Source organism: Melopsittacus undulatus, chromosome 8 (assembly GCF_012275295.1).
Source record: "Melopsittacus undulatus isolate bMelUnd1 chromosome 8, bMelUnd1.mat.Z, whole genome shotgun sequence".
NCBI classification, from domain to species: Eukaryota; Metazoa; Chordata; class Aves; order Psittaciformes; family Psittaculidae; genus Melopsittacus; species Melopsittacus undulatus.
Genome location: NC_047534.1, coordinates 30,419,547 through 30,436,746, shown reverse-complemented (window position 1 = coordinate 30,436,746; position 17,200 = coordinate 30,419,547). Strand labels below are relative to the sequence as shown.

Here is a 17,200-nt window from a genome sequence, read left to right as displayed (position 1 = left end):
ATAGCATTAAGGATGGAATTTGTCATGTAATGCACATGATGTATTCAGCTTAAACTGTGCTTTCAGTTACTCAGAATTTCTGTTTCAGAGGTGTTCTTTTACTTAATTTATGAAAATTGCTGATGAGATGAATAAGAAAGTCTTCCAGCAGCATCTGTCCAGAGACAACTGGAAAAGTCAGTGTCATGCTCTGCTAGTCACTGGCATGTGGCAGCCAGGTAGTAAACCTCTGCATCAGGAAACTGAAGCTTCCTCTGGTTTATTGATTCTTTACAGATAATTTCTTTCAGGATATGCAGAAATAAAATTATTATTGAAGGCTAATCAGTAACTTTTAACTCCGGGGCACTGTGGCAGGATGAAATTATTCATGCCAAAACACAAAACCCCACTCGCAAAAGCAGAAGAAAAATCACAGTGATATTTTAACATTTATTAAGAATTGTTGTGTGAAGATTTCTTTTTCTAAGAAAGATATCATTACATTTTTAGGATGAAGAAATCAACAACAGCATAAATGGAGTCATCAAAGTTCAAGGAATTTGCTTGCTTTGAAATGTGTAGCTTTAAAAGTATAATTAGATCACTTTTTGATTTGTGTGTGTTTTGCCTTTGTCAGGTCACAAGCTTTGTACATTGGTGTGTTCTTTTTCTCCAGGAAGAGACCAAAGCAGAGGAATTTAAATACTTCAACCCTAAGTAACTCAGAGCACACTTTAATGATCATCTCCTTCCTTCACGAAGGAAGAGGATGGAAGAAAAGGAGATGGGAGGCTGAAGGAAAACGAAGTAACACATTATGTAGTTTGCATTATGGTGTTGGAATGTTTAACGCTCTTGATGGCAATAGTTCCGGCCTGTGTATATTTCGGCAAGACCACTGGCAGAAATAGCCTTTGTAAGTAGTTTTTCTAGCATCCTTATCAACTGCTTCTTGCTGACAGTTTTAGTATCACTTATGCAATCCTTTCTTCCAGAAAGTCCACTGATCTTCTGATTCATAATCTAAACTAAAACTTTACTGCATCTGTTACCTGGCCTTGCTATGACAAAGTGCAGAACCACATGTCTATAGCATGTTTTTTTCAAGTTAAGAGGAAAGTAAGCTCAGTCATTAAGCACTTGCCAAAGCATGCCTTTGAGTTATTTCTCTATTTGAGTTATATCTCTTCTCAAATACGCATGTGCTGGGAAATGAGTGTTTTGTGCATGAAAATGGATCTTTGGCAATTTGTCTTTTGACCAGCATCATCAACTACACGTTTTAAAAGTTTTTAATCTTCCTTCCCCGTTTGTTAGCATGCTGTTACAGATTCCATTTTGAAGGGACACGGAATTTTCTTCTGTATTTTAGGCCTAGTTTGATACCTTAAATAATAAAAGATTAAATAAAAAACTAAATAGAAATTAAATAAAAAATTATACCCTAAAATAAATATTTTAGGCCTAGTTTAATACCTTTTTTTCAAGCAGCAGCCTCATCACTCTTTAATCTTGTGTTACGGTGAATTAGAACAGAACTGCATGACAGAATGTCTGCTGAATTGTGCTTTTGCTGAATGCTACATTTGCATCATTTAGTTTTTATGGCTACAGTTTCCACTGGAGAAAGTCTGTGGGGGAGAATCTGGTATTCTTGTAATGCTGCACAGTGTTGTTGGTCTGGAGTTTAAATATTTTAAACTGTGTGTACTTTTAGTTGTTAAGAATCTCCAGCATTTCTGAGTAAAACAGATGCTGTACAGCAAACCCTATTTATAATGTGGTGTAGCTTCCTTCTGCAGTGACATGTTTTTGGTTTGGAGAGCAACTGAAGTTGCAGCCCAAACCCGAATTACATAGTCACTGGAAAATGCACACTTTGAACTGGCCAGCAGTGAGGGAAAAGAGTATGTTAGACTGTCAGTTTATGCTGTGGAACAGATGAAAAGCCAAGTGCAGCAACTGCCAGTTAAATGATTCCTAAAATAAGACGGTGAATTTTTTTCAGCTGAAAGGTCAAGTTTTCCATAACTCCTCTAATCTTCTAGTTACACATCTGGGGTGTCTGGGCAGGGGCTTGCAGGCTTTCTCTCCTTCCTTTGGCTGTGATGTGACATGCAGAAGGTTTCGGCAGCTCCGTTTTAATGGCTTGGTGGCTGCACTGCTATGAGCGTACCCCGGGCAAGAGCAAACATGTGCAGTCCATGCATCTGGACTCTGCTCCTCTTGCCTGCCCTCTTGCAGTGTGGAGGAAGGTTGCTTCAATAAAGTGATAACTGCAATTCTGCACTGTCTTTGACCAGTAGAAAGAGAATTCTCTAATTATAGGATTTGGGAATATTTCAGAGCCTCAAGATAAAAATGTGGATTAAAGCATTAGAGGATTTAGGACTCTCTTCTGTGGATTGTGTAACATTAAGATAGCTCTTATATCCTCATTTGTCCATGTTACTTCCAAGGGACTTTTGTTTCTTTATTCCCCTTTCCCTCTTCTCTCTGAAGCCTTTTTTGTCACTGACTTGTCTTTAGCCCTTTCTCCTTGCTTTCTCCCACAGACTTTGAAGCAACATCATGGCAGATAAAGCAAGATTGGTGGGGTTTTTTTCCTGCCTGTTTTTTCTTCTGCTGGCAAACAGCCAGGGAAATGGTGGTCCCTGTTACACACAGGGGCAGACCTTCCTCTAATGCTTTGCTGTGGAGAGAATGCAGCCTGTAGAGCCACGTGCCTGTTGCATGTAGCTGCTCCTGGGGAAAGGTGGCTCAGGTTCATAGGACCCTCTAGATTTGCTGCTTGGGTCTGGGCTGCAGCACTCCCTCTCTATGCTCTCCTTGTCTCCATTTTGTGGGCAGTCTTACCTGAGCATGAATCAAAACATGGCAGCACAACATAACTGTTTGGATTTGATCAGGATTTGGAGGTTTCCAAAGGAGCTGAATTTGTATCCTTTCTGACTTTCAATTTCAGGAATGTCCTTACTAACTCCTGTTTGGTGCAGGCAGTGGCCAGGCTGAGGAGCCTTGAGCTGCCAGCACTGAGTGTCTCTTGCTCCAATGCTGGGTGTCTGGGATAACCAGCATCAGGAGTGCAGCAGGATGCCTGTTTTGACTTTTGGGATAGCATGTAGGCCACGAGTGATTCTGCACTTCTGCTTTGTTTCTCCCACCAGGTGAGACAGTTCTGCAGTATGAGGGTGAAGAAGGAAATGGAGAAGTCCGATGCAGATCAGACCACCTGCTCTGCCTGTACGGTAATCACTGCCTCTGACACACATCAGGGACAACTGGGAGGATGTGTGCTGGCACTCTGTGAACAGACGGTGGTGAGCTAACAGCATGTTCTGCTTCTCCCTGCACTACTCTCCTCTACTCTTTGTGGAAGTGGCTCTGCAGCAGGTAAAGGAATGGAGATGGTTTCTGAAGTGTTCTTCTGGCCTGCTTTACCTCTTTTTCTGCAGAAGACTCTTCTTTGAGGAGACTCTACTTGTATCATTTGGTCTGCTCCTTCCTAGATGCAAATGACCTGTTCCATAGTGGTTTGTTTTTCAGTCTTCAATGACTTGATTTGCTTGGGACAGTATTTAAAAACAAAGAGAAGAGTAAACTTTCCTCAATGAGGCTGAACGCAGATTTTAGTTAGAGCTGCATCCCTGGTTTCTCTCCTGGTAGATTTTAGCGTTCTAAAGCAACTGAAATGCAAAGAGTTATCAGGTAAGCTTGGCAGCAGTCCTGTCTGCCATCAGGTGTTTGTGATAGTCCCTTAAACAGTGTTCTTCTTGGCTTGGTGCAGGATTTCTAGTGACATTTTCAAGCACTTTGTGAGGTTGGGGAATAAGCTCTGTGTGTGTATCCTTCTGAGATGTCACTTCATGGGGTTTTTGACCCTCTCTCTGAGCAGTTTTCAATGAGATGTGACCTTTGAGAGTTATGTATTTGTACAGTACCGGACCAAATACCTGTATGAATACATTCTGCTGCTCCTTGCCTGCTTTCAGCTTGCCCAGTTCCTTCAGTGTCTTGTTTCTGGGCAGACTTGGCCTCTGACGTGCCAACTTCTGACTGCTGAGAGCCTTTTGGGTGTCAGTGCCATCCTACCTCCTCTCTGGTTCACCATGCTGGGTACTGTGGGCTATGCTTGAGCAAAGGCACTGCTGGCAGTGAGCTCACTGGAATGAGGATGAGCACAAGAGGAAAAAGAAGCTTAAATGGCAAAGCTGCTTCTGGGCCTTTTGTTTGTGGAGCAAGGGACTACAAATACACTGCCAGATGTGGCATGTTCCAGCTCTCTCAGCATGTTGACAATCCTGTTGAATGCATCCATTCTCAATATAACACAAACAGCTGCTGGGGTCCCAGCGTTTGCATCAATAGGCAGCTCTGAAGGGGCTCTGCAGCAGTCTGGGGCTGCTTCTGGCTCCTGTGTCTAAAGGATGAGAAGAGTCCAGGCAGGCAGCCCTGTGGTTGATGTACTTGTCCCAGAATCCCATCTGGGACCATGTGCTGGAGATCTGACACAGCCCATTTTCAGAATGGCCTGTGTATTTCGTTGAGGGAACTAGCTACTGCCAGCAAAGGTGAGCAATGGTGTCAGCTCATGAAGAAGAATAAGGCCAGGCTGCCAGACACTAGAACTGGAGAAGGGTTGGAGTTACTGGCTGGAGGAGGGGGCTTGTCTGGGGCCTTGTCTTTTAATTGCAACTCTGATGTTCTGGGTCCCAGCTTTGGGGTCCTTTCAGAGGCTGCTTGTGCTGGGTATCATCACATGTAAGGCAGGTGGATATTTTTTGTTTCTCTCCATGGTGGTGTTTGGGAATTGAGTGCATCCTTAGTTAAGGATTTTGCATATTCAGTTTCTGAGAAGGTGGTAGGAGAGGCATAGAGAACTGTTTTATGTGGGTGCAGTATGAACAGGTAAATAGAAAGAACTCCCAACCCCCTCTGTTCCTTATTTCATGGTCAAGCTCTCTCCAGCAATCAGAAGCACCACTGAGGTTGGGGTTTGGTTATAATGGCAATTTTATTGTTTTGATCATAAATGTCAAGTTTAGCACTTAGAGTGTTTGTGTGTGGTCTTTGAGGGTCGATTGCAGGTTGTGATGACAATCTGAGTCACAGCAATGGAACAATTCTGTCCATAAGCCACTGTCGTGGTTTACCCTTAACTGGTAACTCAGCACCATGCAGCAGCTCGCTCACCCCTCTCGTTCCCCCTCCCCAGATGGGAGGGGTGGAGAATCAAAGGAATGTAAAACCTGTGGGTTGACATAAGAACAGTTTAGTAACTGAAGTACAATATAATATATTTATATAGAATGTAAAACTAAAAGAGCAAAGGAAGAGGAAAAGCCCAATAAACACAAGTGATGCACAATACAATTGCTCAGTACCTGCTGACCTACACCCAGCCTGACCCTAGTGCTGATTGTTCCTTTTGGGGTAACTCCCTATAGTTTATATACTGGGCATGATGTGCTGTGGTATGGAATACCCCTTTGGTTAGTTTGAGTCAGGTGTCCTGTTTCTGCTCCCTCCCAGCTTCCTGTGCCCCTCTGTGTGGCAGAGCACAAGAGACTCAAAAGTCCTTGGTCAGGGTAGGTGCTCCTGAGCAACAACTAAACCATGAGTGTGTTATCAGTAGTGTTCTCAGTGAAACCAAAACACAGCACTGCACCAGCTACTAGGAAAAGAATAGCTTTATCCCAGTTGAAACCAGGACATTATCCACCCCTTACTTCATAGCATTCACTTCATACCAGGTCTCACACTTTCCACCATCACCTTTCCTGTCATTTCAGGGTTGCATATATATATGTATATATATATATATATATACACACACACACACAGATATCATTCCCGTAGTCTGTGGACTATCCCTACAAGTGGTCATTGAGACTTGTTCCATCTGTTGGGAGTCTCTCCGAGCAGGAAAGATGGATGGTGTATGGTGTTGGATTGTTGTAGGCTGATGGGTGTATGGCCACCATAGAAGCGATAATATTCTGTGTATACAGTATCATACAGTTCAGTTCAGTGGCTGTTCTCACCCAAGATTAAATCCCCCTGAGGTACACACTGGACTTCCCCATCCTCCCACATTACCCACCAAGTGCACCCAGGTCTTTGAGCAAAAGCAGTCCCATGAGTGGCTTTGCCTTTGCCTGAGGCAGGAATAACTCAGGCTGTTTTCTTCAGCACACAGATTTTTTGGTCGTTTGTTGTACAATGGGGCCTCCTCAGCACGTCACCTCCTCCTCTGGTGACATCCCAAATTCTTTGCCCTCTGGCCAGCCCACGATGACTTCTAGGATTCCTGGGTGACTGGGTTTCCTGTTCGAGCTCATTGTGTGCTAATTCATGTCGTGTCAGTTGCATGATGTGTAGAAGAGACCATGCCTTTGAACATCCAGCCCAGCATGGGCCACCAGAGTGGCAGGAGGAGCTGTGCTTCATGCCAATCCCTTCCGAAGCAGCTAGAAGCCCTTCACACCCTGCCAGTATCTCTTTTTCAGTTGGAGCACAGCTGGCTTCAGATCCTTTGTATCCCCAACTCCAAAAGCAGAGGGGTCGACCTTGAGTCTCCCTTGGAACTTTCTGACAGAGGCTTCGGGCAAGAGCGTTCTCCCCAGCTGCAGTGTAGAGCACATTTTTCAGATCTGCCCCTGTCTGGTCCAAGGGCTAGTGCATGAACTATCTCGTTTAATTTGTTCAAAGGCTCATTGCTGCTCAGGGCCCCATTTGAAATTGTTGTTCTTCAAGGTCATGTGATAGAGAGGGCTTACAATCAGACTGTAATTTGGGATGTTCATTCTCCAGAACTCACACTTAAGAATGCTTGTGCTTCTTTCTTATTAGTTGGTGGACACATTGCTGTTATCTTGTTGATCACATCTGTGGGGATCTGGCAACATCCACCTTGCCATTTTATTCCCAAATACTGTTTTTCCTGTGCAGGTCCCTTGGCCTTTCTCTATTTAATGGCAAAACCAGCTTTCAGCAGGATTTGGATTATTTTCTTCCCTTTCTCAAAGAATTCTTCTGTTGTATCACCCCACATGATAATGTCATCAATGTATTGCAGGTGTTCTGGAGCTTGCCCCTGTTCCAGTGCAGTCTGGATCAGCCCATGGCAGATGGTACGCTGTGTCTCCACCCCTGGCACAGTCAATTCCAAGTGTATGGGAAGCCCCTCCAAGTAAAAGCAAACTGTGGCCTGCACTCTGCTGGCAAAGGGATTGAGAAAATGGCATTGGCAATATCAATTGTGGTATACACTTGTCTGCCTTTGCAATTCATAGTGAAGTTCTAGCATGTCTGGTACACCAGCACTTGATGGTGTGACTTTAGAGGAGGGCTATGAGGATCATGGGAGGCCCACACAGATGATCAGGGGCTGGAGCATCTCCTTTATGAAGACAGGCTGAGAAAGTTGGGGCTGTTCAGCCTGGAGAAGAGAAGCTGCATGGAGACCCCATAGGAGCCTTACAGTAATGTGAAGTGAGCCTACAAGGATGCTGGACAGGGGCTCTTGATCAAGGACTGTAGCAATAGGACAAGGGCTAATGGGTTCAAATGAAACAAGGGAAGTTCAGATCAGAAATAAGGAATAAGTTCTTTACTGTGAGGGTGGTGATGCACTAAACAGGATGCCTAAAGAAGTGGTAAATGCTCCATCCCTGGCATTGTTCAAGACCAGGTTGGACAGAGCCTTGGGTGGCATGGTCTAGTGAGAGGCGTCCCTGCCCATGGCAGGGAGGTTGGAACTGGATGATCTTAAGGTCTTTTCCAACCCCAACCATTCTATTATTCTATGATTCATTCAGGCCACAATAGGCTACTGTTAGTTTCTGCTCCCCATTAGATTTTCACACCAGCCTCATGAGGCTATTAAAGGGTGAGCAGGTTCTGCTGATCACTCCTTTGCTCTCCAATCTGTGGATCAGCTCATGGGTGAGAATCAGGGAGTCTCATTTGGTGCAATATTGCCTCCAGTGCACTGTTGTGGTTATGACTGGCGCTGGTGGTTGTTTGACCATCAGCAACCCCACAACAGAGAGACCAGGCAAGGTAGTACCAGCCCATGGGTACCCTACTGGGTCCTTGAGATACTTTCTCCTGAGATAGTCTATGCTATGGGTGCAGGGAGCATCTGGGCCAATCACACTGGGGTGGGTTCTTTTCCCACTCCTTCCCATTGAGGCTGATTTCAGTCTCCAGTAGAGTGAGCTGCTGGGCCCCTGTCACTCCAGGAATACAAATGTGTCTAACCTTCAGTGATATCAGGGTACACTCTGCAGAGGGGTCTATGAGGGCCTTATAGTTCTGTGACTCAGATGTGCCAGGCCATGTAATCACGCATACCACATTAATGTGGTTTTCCCTCTCCTGCACCTGGCTGGAGGTAGGGCCCCTCTGTGCCTGGTCTTAGGACCTAGGTCCTACTTCTTGTAAAAATGGATGAGAATTCATGACTTAGGATGAGGTGTAAGGTCAGCCCTCCCACTCTGTCTGTGAAGCTGTCCCCCAGAGACTGGAGCAATATCGCTTCTGGAAGAACCCCCATATATGGTTGTTCATGTACTGGTAGGTAGGTTTTCCATCTAGGAAAAGCAGAACTGAGGTAGGTTTTTCATCACACTTCCTCATGTCCTCTCCGTGGTCTTGAAGGTTAAACCACAGGGAAGCCTGTGGAGTGTGCCTTCTATATCTTCCCTTTCGAGACAAAGGCCACTTACTGTCAGTAGCTGAGATGTTGGTGTCTACAGGTGGGGAGTGGAACCTCTCCTCTATTTGCTGCTGGAATTCCTGGAACCGTTTCTCCCATCATTTGGCTGCTTTCCCACAGCCAAGATGTAAGATTGTTGGGAGGAAGAGAGTTTTTCTTAATATTGCTGGAGTTGGCAAGCAAATTCGTTCACCACTGGCGCCTCTATGCGTACATAGTTCATTACTGCCAGTGAGTTAGCATGTGATGATGGAGTACTTCATACCAGTTTCTGCCACACGAATCATGCACTAGATGATGTCTAGGCCACCAGCTCCATTGTCCCAGCATCAGAGCAGCCAGGTGATCATGTGCTTGCCTGGATGGCAAGTGAAATCCTTTCATCTGTCCTTCAGCTAACTCAGGGACAGGGATTGAGAGGTTACTTCTGGTTCTGCCTCTTCCTCTGTTTGCTGTGCTGGCCCTGCCTCATCCTCATTCACTACACGAGGTGACTTCAGTGTCCATTTCTTCTATACAAGGGTGACTGACAGCAGCACAGACTGGTTCTTTGCTTCAGCTACAGTGCCTGCTACCAGGGTTGGATTTGCCACAGTATCTGTTGCTGGCATTGGTGTTGCTGTGGTGTTTGTCACTAGGATTGGAGTAACTGCAGTGTCTGTCACTGGGATTGGAGTAGGTGCAGTGTCTGTCACTGGGGTTGAATAGGTGCAGTGCCTGTTGTTGGGGTTGGAGTTGCTGCTGTGTCTGTTTCATTGCCATCAGAAGCTGCAGTGTCTGTTGCTGGGGTTGGAGTTGCTGTTGTGTCTGTTTCTTTGCATCAGATCCAGAGACATCTTCCCCTTGAGGGTATGGGATAGTGTTGAGCAGGGCTCAGTAGGCATGGGCCAGGCCCCAGCACGTTGCGGTAGTTTGTCGCTCTCTGATGGTGCCAGGACCACAGCACACCTTGTCTATAAGTGTTTTACTAGTTTGTCTGGATTTTACACTTGTTCAGGGGTGAAGTTCCAAAGCACTGGAGGTGCCAGTGGCCTCAGTGCTTGTCCATGCTGTCCCCCACACCCTGCCACTCATGATGCTTCAGCCTTGGGGAGTGTCTCTTGGTGGCATTCTTAGATAGTTGTTTAACCTGAAGCAAGGCCTGCACCATATGCAGCAATGTGCTGGTTCCCAGCAAAAGGGCCAGGTTGGCCTCAGGGGTGTTCAAAGGATATTAAATTCTTTGAAATTCTCAGACGCTTCCATGAATAGCCACCAGCTGGGTTTCAAGCTGGTGTAGACTGGTGCTACGCTGATGAAGACATCTATGTGTGGGACAGCATGTGCTTGAGTTCAGCCTACTCCTCAAAGAGTCCTGAAGTTGCCCAAATGTGGGACAGCTTTGGCTCTGCTGAGGTCCTATCCACCAGGTCAGCGGCTGGAGCGGGGTTTTATTTATGACAGCAGGCACAGCTCTGCACTTCTTCAGGACAGTGATGAACAATGTGGAGCATTATTTCAGCTGCAGGGATGACTCTGAAATAAGGGTACTAATGCACATGGGTGCAGTGGGGCAGAGAAGTGAATGATATTGGTTGCTGCAGTGTGGAAGGGGGAACAGTGCTACAGCTGTAATTGCGCTTCTGCTTATAGAAGCATGAATTCTGGTGGTGTGGGTGCCACAAGTCCAGTTTTGCCCAGACTCACACCAATTGGGTGCTTTTGAAGAGTTTGTGCTTCAGGAGCTGAGCAGTCCCAGTCCTGGGTGGCAAAGGGACTTAGCAGTCACCGTGGAAATGGTTTCAGTTCCTTGCTTTTGGGCTTGCGATTCTGAGTGTTCAGTCAGGGGGATGGAGTCATCTTGGAAGCATCTTGTGCTTGGGAGCACAGGGGATGGTGAGATGGTGGTCAGACTGCACCATCTGCTCTGGAGGGCTGGTCAGTACAGGGCGTCCTCAGCATTCTCCTTGCTGCTTCCTGCCCACTGCCTGCTGCTGCCCATCATCATGCTGTCCCCATCAGTCTGCCCCTCACATAGCATTGCCTAGTGCTTGGTCAGGGTTAGTGTTAGGGTTCATTTTCTTTCACGGGATGTAGTCTTGCTGGGAGGACTCTTGCTCCCTGTTGATGCCATCTGGCACTGGGTGCTTGGCTTGCTCACCTCTGCAATGTGGGCACCCCCTGGTGGGAGACAAGGCCCAGGGACAACACCTGGGCTGCCTGTGCAGTGCCTTCTGCACCAGTGTGGCTCTGCAGGGTAGATGGTGCTGGAGGGCAGCTTTGGGGCTGGCCTGGGGACTCCCCAGTGGCAAGTGGGTCAGAACCACCCTTGGCTGCCACTGCGGGCTTAGCAGCAGATTCTCCACACGAGCTGTCGGCATCCTTCCTGGGACTCTCCACAGCACTGCTCCCTGGAGCTTCTGAAGCCTTCTTGTAGCTCTGCACAGAGGTCTTCAGAGAGTTCTCCCCAGAAGGAATCTCAAAGTTGTTCAGTGTTGGCCAGGGTGGGAGGTCTGCTGACCCCCTGACCTGCTTCCCTTGTGCGTCCCGCAATGGGGAGTCTACCACCCCCAGGAGGGGTTGGCATCCCCCAGCATCAGTGTCACCAAGCAGCCCTTGCTTCTCCTGTGCTCCACCCAGTGCTGCAGCAGGTCAGGGACCTGGCTGTAGGAGGTGGTGCTGGCAAGGCTGTTGAGGCCATCCCAGCAGGTGTCATTGCCTTCCTGCAGCTCCATAGTGCAGCTGTACTCTGCCCTGTACACCAAGAGGAGGTGGAGCTTTTTGAGGGAGCTGGTTAGGATGGGAACTTTGGGGACATCGGGGACTGTGTCCTCAATAGCCCCCAACCCAGCCACCACCGATAGCTCTTTGGGGTAGTCGCCCTCTCTGTGTACTTGGAGAGTTTGGGGAGTTCGTGGAGGACCTCATCAGAGCAGCTGGGAGCATTGGCAGTGACTGTGGTGTCATCAGTGTTGGGAGGCTGTGCCAGCACTGCCTGTCCAGTAGGCACTCATCACTCACTACGTGCTCTAAGAAATTGATGAACTTGGTGAAGAACGTGGTGATGGTGAGGCAGCTGGGAAAATGGAAGACATCAGGGCAAGTGTCCTCAGCGTCTCTCAGCCACAGCACCACCATGCTGCCATCATGCACAACATACTCGGAGAATTCAGGGAACTCTTGGAGGAAGGCAGCCCAGTCGGGGACATGAGGGATGGTGTCATCTCTGTCTGCGGTGTCAAACCAGGCAAGCCAATGGCTGAAGATGGCGTCCTCTGGCTGCTCAGCAAAGGCCTCAACGCATGCAGCTGGTCCCTGCTCGGATACCTCAGCTGGGGTGGTCACCACAGCTGAGAAAGCAACCAAAGGCAAGGCAGGTGCGGGGCAATGCAAGCTTTGCTCAGCGTGGCTGCCCCCTCTCAGGCTCCTCAACCTGCCAAGCCTCACCTCTGGGCTTCATGGTGGTTCTGGGGGTCAGGGCATGCTGGTGGGGACTGGCGGTGGGGATGGTGTCCTCCAAGGCTGCTCTGTCTTTGCTAGAGGCCACCTCCTGTCCATGGAGCTGTGGAGCATGGACAGACGGGGAGCTGTGCCACAGGTGGGAGTGGCACCACGGAGGGGAGCTGCAGCAGCTGCCTCAGGGTCCCGAGGCCCCCTGACACCCCTGTGCCAGCTGGTAGGGGACAGGCTGGTCCTGGGCAGGCCCCAAGGACACCGGCAGCCCCAGGACAGAGGGTAACACATGGGACATCACAGGAGGCACCATAGCCAGAGCTCAGACCAGACACTTTGTTGTGGTTTAAACCCAACCACACAGTCTCTCACCAAGGACTTTGTGAGTTTTGTGCTCTGCCAGGGAGCAGGGGAAGACAGGAGGATGCAGACACAGGACATCTGATGCAAACTAGCTAAAGAGGTATTTCATACCACAGCATGTCATGTATGTATGGATGTAACTGGGGGTTACCTGGAAGGCACTCACTGCTTAGTCGGGCTCCGTCTGCAGGTGGTATTGTATTCTCTTCCCTTGTTATTTCCCTTATCATTATTATCACTGGTGGCAGCAGTAGTGTTCTGTGTTATACCTTAATTACCAGACTGTTCCTATCTCAGCCCATGGAAGTTACATTCTTTTGATTCTCCTCCCCATTCCTCCGAGAGCAGGGGGGAGGGGAAAAAAAGGGCGGGGGGGAGGGGTGAGCGAGCAAGACTGCGTGGCTGACTGGGTTTTAAACCACGACACATGACCACAATGGTTTCCCATCCCAGTGGTGTTTGTTGGGGAGGTGAATTTTGTGTCCAAGGGGAAGGGATGGGGCTGACACCGCTGGCCCTGCGATACTGATGTGTGCACTTCCCAGTGTTTTGTGGTGGTGGTGGGAAGGGGTCTTGTGGCACTTTTGGGTTGTTCTTGTCCTCCCCGCTCTGGTGTGGGCCAGAGCTCGGTCTCTATCTCGCTATCGGAAAAGCGAAGCTGTGAGATTTGTGTGCCCTTTCCTGGGCACTTGCTGTGAGCAGAGCAAGGTGCTGCAGGGAGCAGTGCCATGAAAGGCTGTGGGACAGCTCTGGCAGGGATGCTGCAATGCCCTGAGTGCTGCGGGAGGGTTTCTGACTTGCTGATCCTTCCTGGATGGCATCTTTGCTGGCTCTTGTCACCGTATGACTGACGTTTGCGGCCCTGGCTGGTGGGACCTGTTATGAAATTTCACTGCCCCCTGAATATCAGTACATTCATTTTTTGCGAAATTGCAGGAGCAATTTTGCAGGAGAAATTGCATCACTAACAGAAGAAGCCTTTGATTCTTAGCTTTTCTTTAAATGTGTTTTATGATAGAACTAGTGATACCTTTTTGAGCAAACATGTTAAAATTTGTGCTTCAACTGTAGTTTCAGGCTTTCTTTTATTTTCTTATTATTCAGTTGATTTGGTTTTTTTTGTTTTTTTTGATTTTTGTTTTTAGTGGTGAGGCACAGTTTCTCCCTATTGCTTCACAAATCATTCGGGGAGATTTGAAGCAAAGCAAGACAAAATTTGGAATAGCTTTGTGAAGGAATGGGAATTTGAGATTTTGGTTTTCCTTTTAATGGGGGCTATAAAACTACAGGAGGAGAATAAAACCAGATAAAAAGTATCACATATTCCAGAGATTATGTCAAACTGGTTTTGATGCCATAGAAAGTAATTCAGGAACCACCTAAAGTTCCTGTCAAAAAAAAAATACCCTGAAATTGAACTTCATTGATAATCCTTGGAGTTGCATTGGCTAGGTAGGAAGCATAGCAACTGCCACTGCTTTGTAAATCAGTAAAACTTTACTGCTTGATTTCAAGCATTTATTAAAGTTCATATCTGAATCAATGTAGAAACCATTTTCATGGGCTTGTTTGTCCTTCTGTAAATCTTTCCCTGGTATGCCAATACTAAGCTATTCTTACAGAGGTGCTTATATTTCTTATCGCCTTCTGCACTATCTCTCTTTGCCATGTTATGACTGTAATTCTGAATTTGAGGACTTCAGTAAGTAGTTTTATTTATTGTATGCTTGGTGTTAACACAACATTTTACCCTTGCTTATGATGGATCTGCAGCTGAGCTCAGAGTTACAGTGATGGCTGGTGCTGGCACTTTACAAAAGCATATTACAGGATCATTTCCTCACAAAAATACATTGATTACCAGAATCACTGGCTAACTAAATGCTACACTACCACAGCAATAAATGCTTTTTTGAGAAAGAAAAATAAGGGGGTTTTAGTAGATCTTCCCATCTGGTTATGATTGCAGCCCTTTTGGACAATGAAACCACACATAGCACTCTCATGATAGAATTTTCCATGACAAAACCTTCTGGGCAAAGCCTGTGTTTCTGGTACTAAGTAGGGAATTTCATACAGAGAAAATGTATTTTTGAAATATTAATTGCACTAAGAAGCCACCTCTGAAGAAGATATGGAGCTTTGAAATTTAGTAGGAATTTGGTTTTGAGAAGTCTTGCCACAGGCTAGTCCAAGAAAGTCAGTAGTTAATAGCACTTAGCTCTCATCTTAGCCAAGAAGAAATATGAAGAAGTATGAACCATATTATTATGGGATTAAGTGCACCCTCAGCATGTTTGCTGATGACATTAAGCTGTGTGGTGCATTTGACATCCTGGAGGGAAGGGATGCTCTTCAGAGGAACCTGGACGCTCTTGAGAGGTGGGCCAGTGCAAACCTCATGAAGTTCAACAAGGCCAAGTGCAAGGTCTCTCTCCAATTGTTGGGCAATCCCAAGCACAACTACAGGCTGAACAGCACTGGACAATGAGGAGAAGGACTTGGAGGTGTCAGTTGACAAGAAGCTCAACATGAGCTGGCTTCAGTGTGCACTTGCAGCCCAGAAACCAGCCACATCCTGGACTGCATCCCCAGCAGTGTGACCAGCAGGTCGAGAGAGTGGATTCTCTCCCTCTACTCCACTCTTGTGAGACCCTGAGTTTTCAAGCACTAGAGGATTCCTTCTCAGTTGTAACTCAGGATTTGCACGTTTGTGAAAAGAATGGAAATAACTGATTGGCTTTTGTGGACTTGACTTTCTTCTCTAATTTGTTTTAATAAGAAATATCTTTTAGTAAGATTAACTTGTTCCAGAGCAGTCACTACCATGACTACAGTAACTACAGATTTTTTCAAGACCTCAGTTTGTAGAATTCCCTTCCTGTCTCAGGCTTTGTTAGTTATGTGAGGGATTGACATTTTAATGAAAGCTGCAGAAATTGACAACAGGAAAATGGTACACTCATTGATAAATGTGGTACATGAAGTAAAAGTTGTTTCTTGAAACCAAACCAGAAAACCCAACTATGAGGTTGTGAAAGCTATCTGATCTGCAAACCATATGCTGAATCTCTTTTAAGTTTTGATTTGACAAGCAGCTCAAAAATCTATGAGAGAATTTTTATAGACATATTTTGCTTATATCAGAGCTTTATGCTGGATCAGTTTACCTGACTGACAAATCATTTCTGCTGTTTTGGTTAAAAGACATTTGTATATTTCAGCTTGTTCTGCAGGTGATTTTCAAGGCAGCCTAAAATGATGCAGTGGTGAAACTTTGTTCTAATCTTCCCTGTTCACTTCTGAAGTGACACTCTTCTGATAAGCATTTGAGAAAGCACATGTGTATGTAAGATATGGGAAACAGAGATAGTTTTCCCTATTTGTAATGTAAGGTAGTAGAACTTGTCTATTTTTCACAGCCTGGACTGCAATGTCAAAGCAAACTTAACTCTTCGTTTAACTTCCTGTGATGGCAAATTTCACCCACATGTTTGAAACTCTCCATTGTTTGTAGGAGACCAGTGAAGTAATTTTATATTCAGAGAGAAGAATGACTGATGTAACTCATTAACTGGACTTTGATCACCGTTTACCCAACTACACAAATTGAGGAGCATCAAGAGAAGTCTCAAAATTCTCACCTGTCTGCAAGCACCAAAATTAATATTCTTTCTCTGAGAACTGGCAAGTAAAAATGTTAAACATGCAGAGATATGTTTAAATTTTTAAAAATTAAGTAAATCAAATTGTCACTCGAGTGCATGAAAATGTACTGTTAATTATATTTTCTCTTTTAAACTATCAAAATGTTTATGTGCTTGTGTTGCATGTTGGATTTTCCATTCAGCTAGATGTTTCAGGTCACCAGCAACTGATCCTGACTTCCCTCCAATCATCACCCCAAGAAAGAATGAACTTTGACGAAACTAGATGGGCTCAGCAGTAACCATACAAGTTCTCTGATGTCATCAGCTGGCAACAGTCTAACAGTACACACTGTCTGTCCTGGTCTGAAAGACTGTTATGAGAGATGGAGCCTGACATCAATGGACTGGATGAAGTATATTGAAAAATGTGGGATCTGAGCATGATGTGAATGGTATGGAATAAGGAGTGGATACTGTCCTGGGTTCAGCTATAGCAGTCATTTTTCTTCTTCTTAGTAGCTGGTGCAGTGCTGTGTTTTTGACTTTCAGCCTGGGTACAATGCTGATAACACCGATGTTTTTAGTTGTTGCTAAGTAATGTTTACTCTGACCAAGGACTTTCTGAGTCTCATGTTCTGCCAGGGAGGAGGGGAAGCTGGGAGGAAGCGGAGACAGGACACCTGACCCAAACTAGCCAAAGGGGTATTCCATACCACAGCACATCATGCCCACTATATAAACTGGGGGCAGTTACCTGTAAGGCCCAGATTGCTGCTGGGGTTGGGCTGGGTATCAGTTGGTGGATGGTGAGCAATTGTATTCTCTTCCCTTGTTATTCCCCTTATTATTATTGGTTGTAGCAGTAGTGGGTTTATGTTATACTTTAATTACTGGACTGTTCTTATCTCAACCTGTGGGAGTTATATTCTTTCGATTCTCCTCCCAATCACTCCAGGAGCTGTGGGGGGAAGGGGGGGGAGTGAGAGAGCAGCTGCATGGTTCTGAGTTACTGGCTGGGCTTAAACTGTGACAAATTGCTCACAGAAAGACA

The 17,200-nt window shown here is 46.1% G+C and overlaps 1 long non-coding RNA gene across 1 annotated transcript; it reads left to right on the top strand.

Annotated features, from left to right (window-relative positions):
- Positions 1–665: 665 nt before the first annotated feature.
- On the top strand, positions 666–16,624 carry LOC115945930 (uncharacterized). The gene is made up of 3 exons (XR_004080114.2): positions 666–898; positions 3,150–3,375; positions 16,017–16,624. It is a non-coding gene; the product is annotated as an uncharacterized lncRNA (long non-coding RNA).
- The last annotated feature ends 576 nt before the right edge of the window (positions 16,625–17,200 follow it).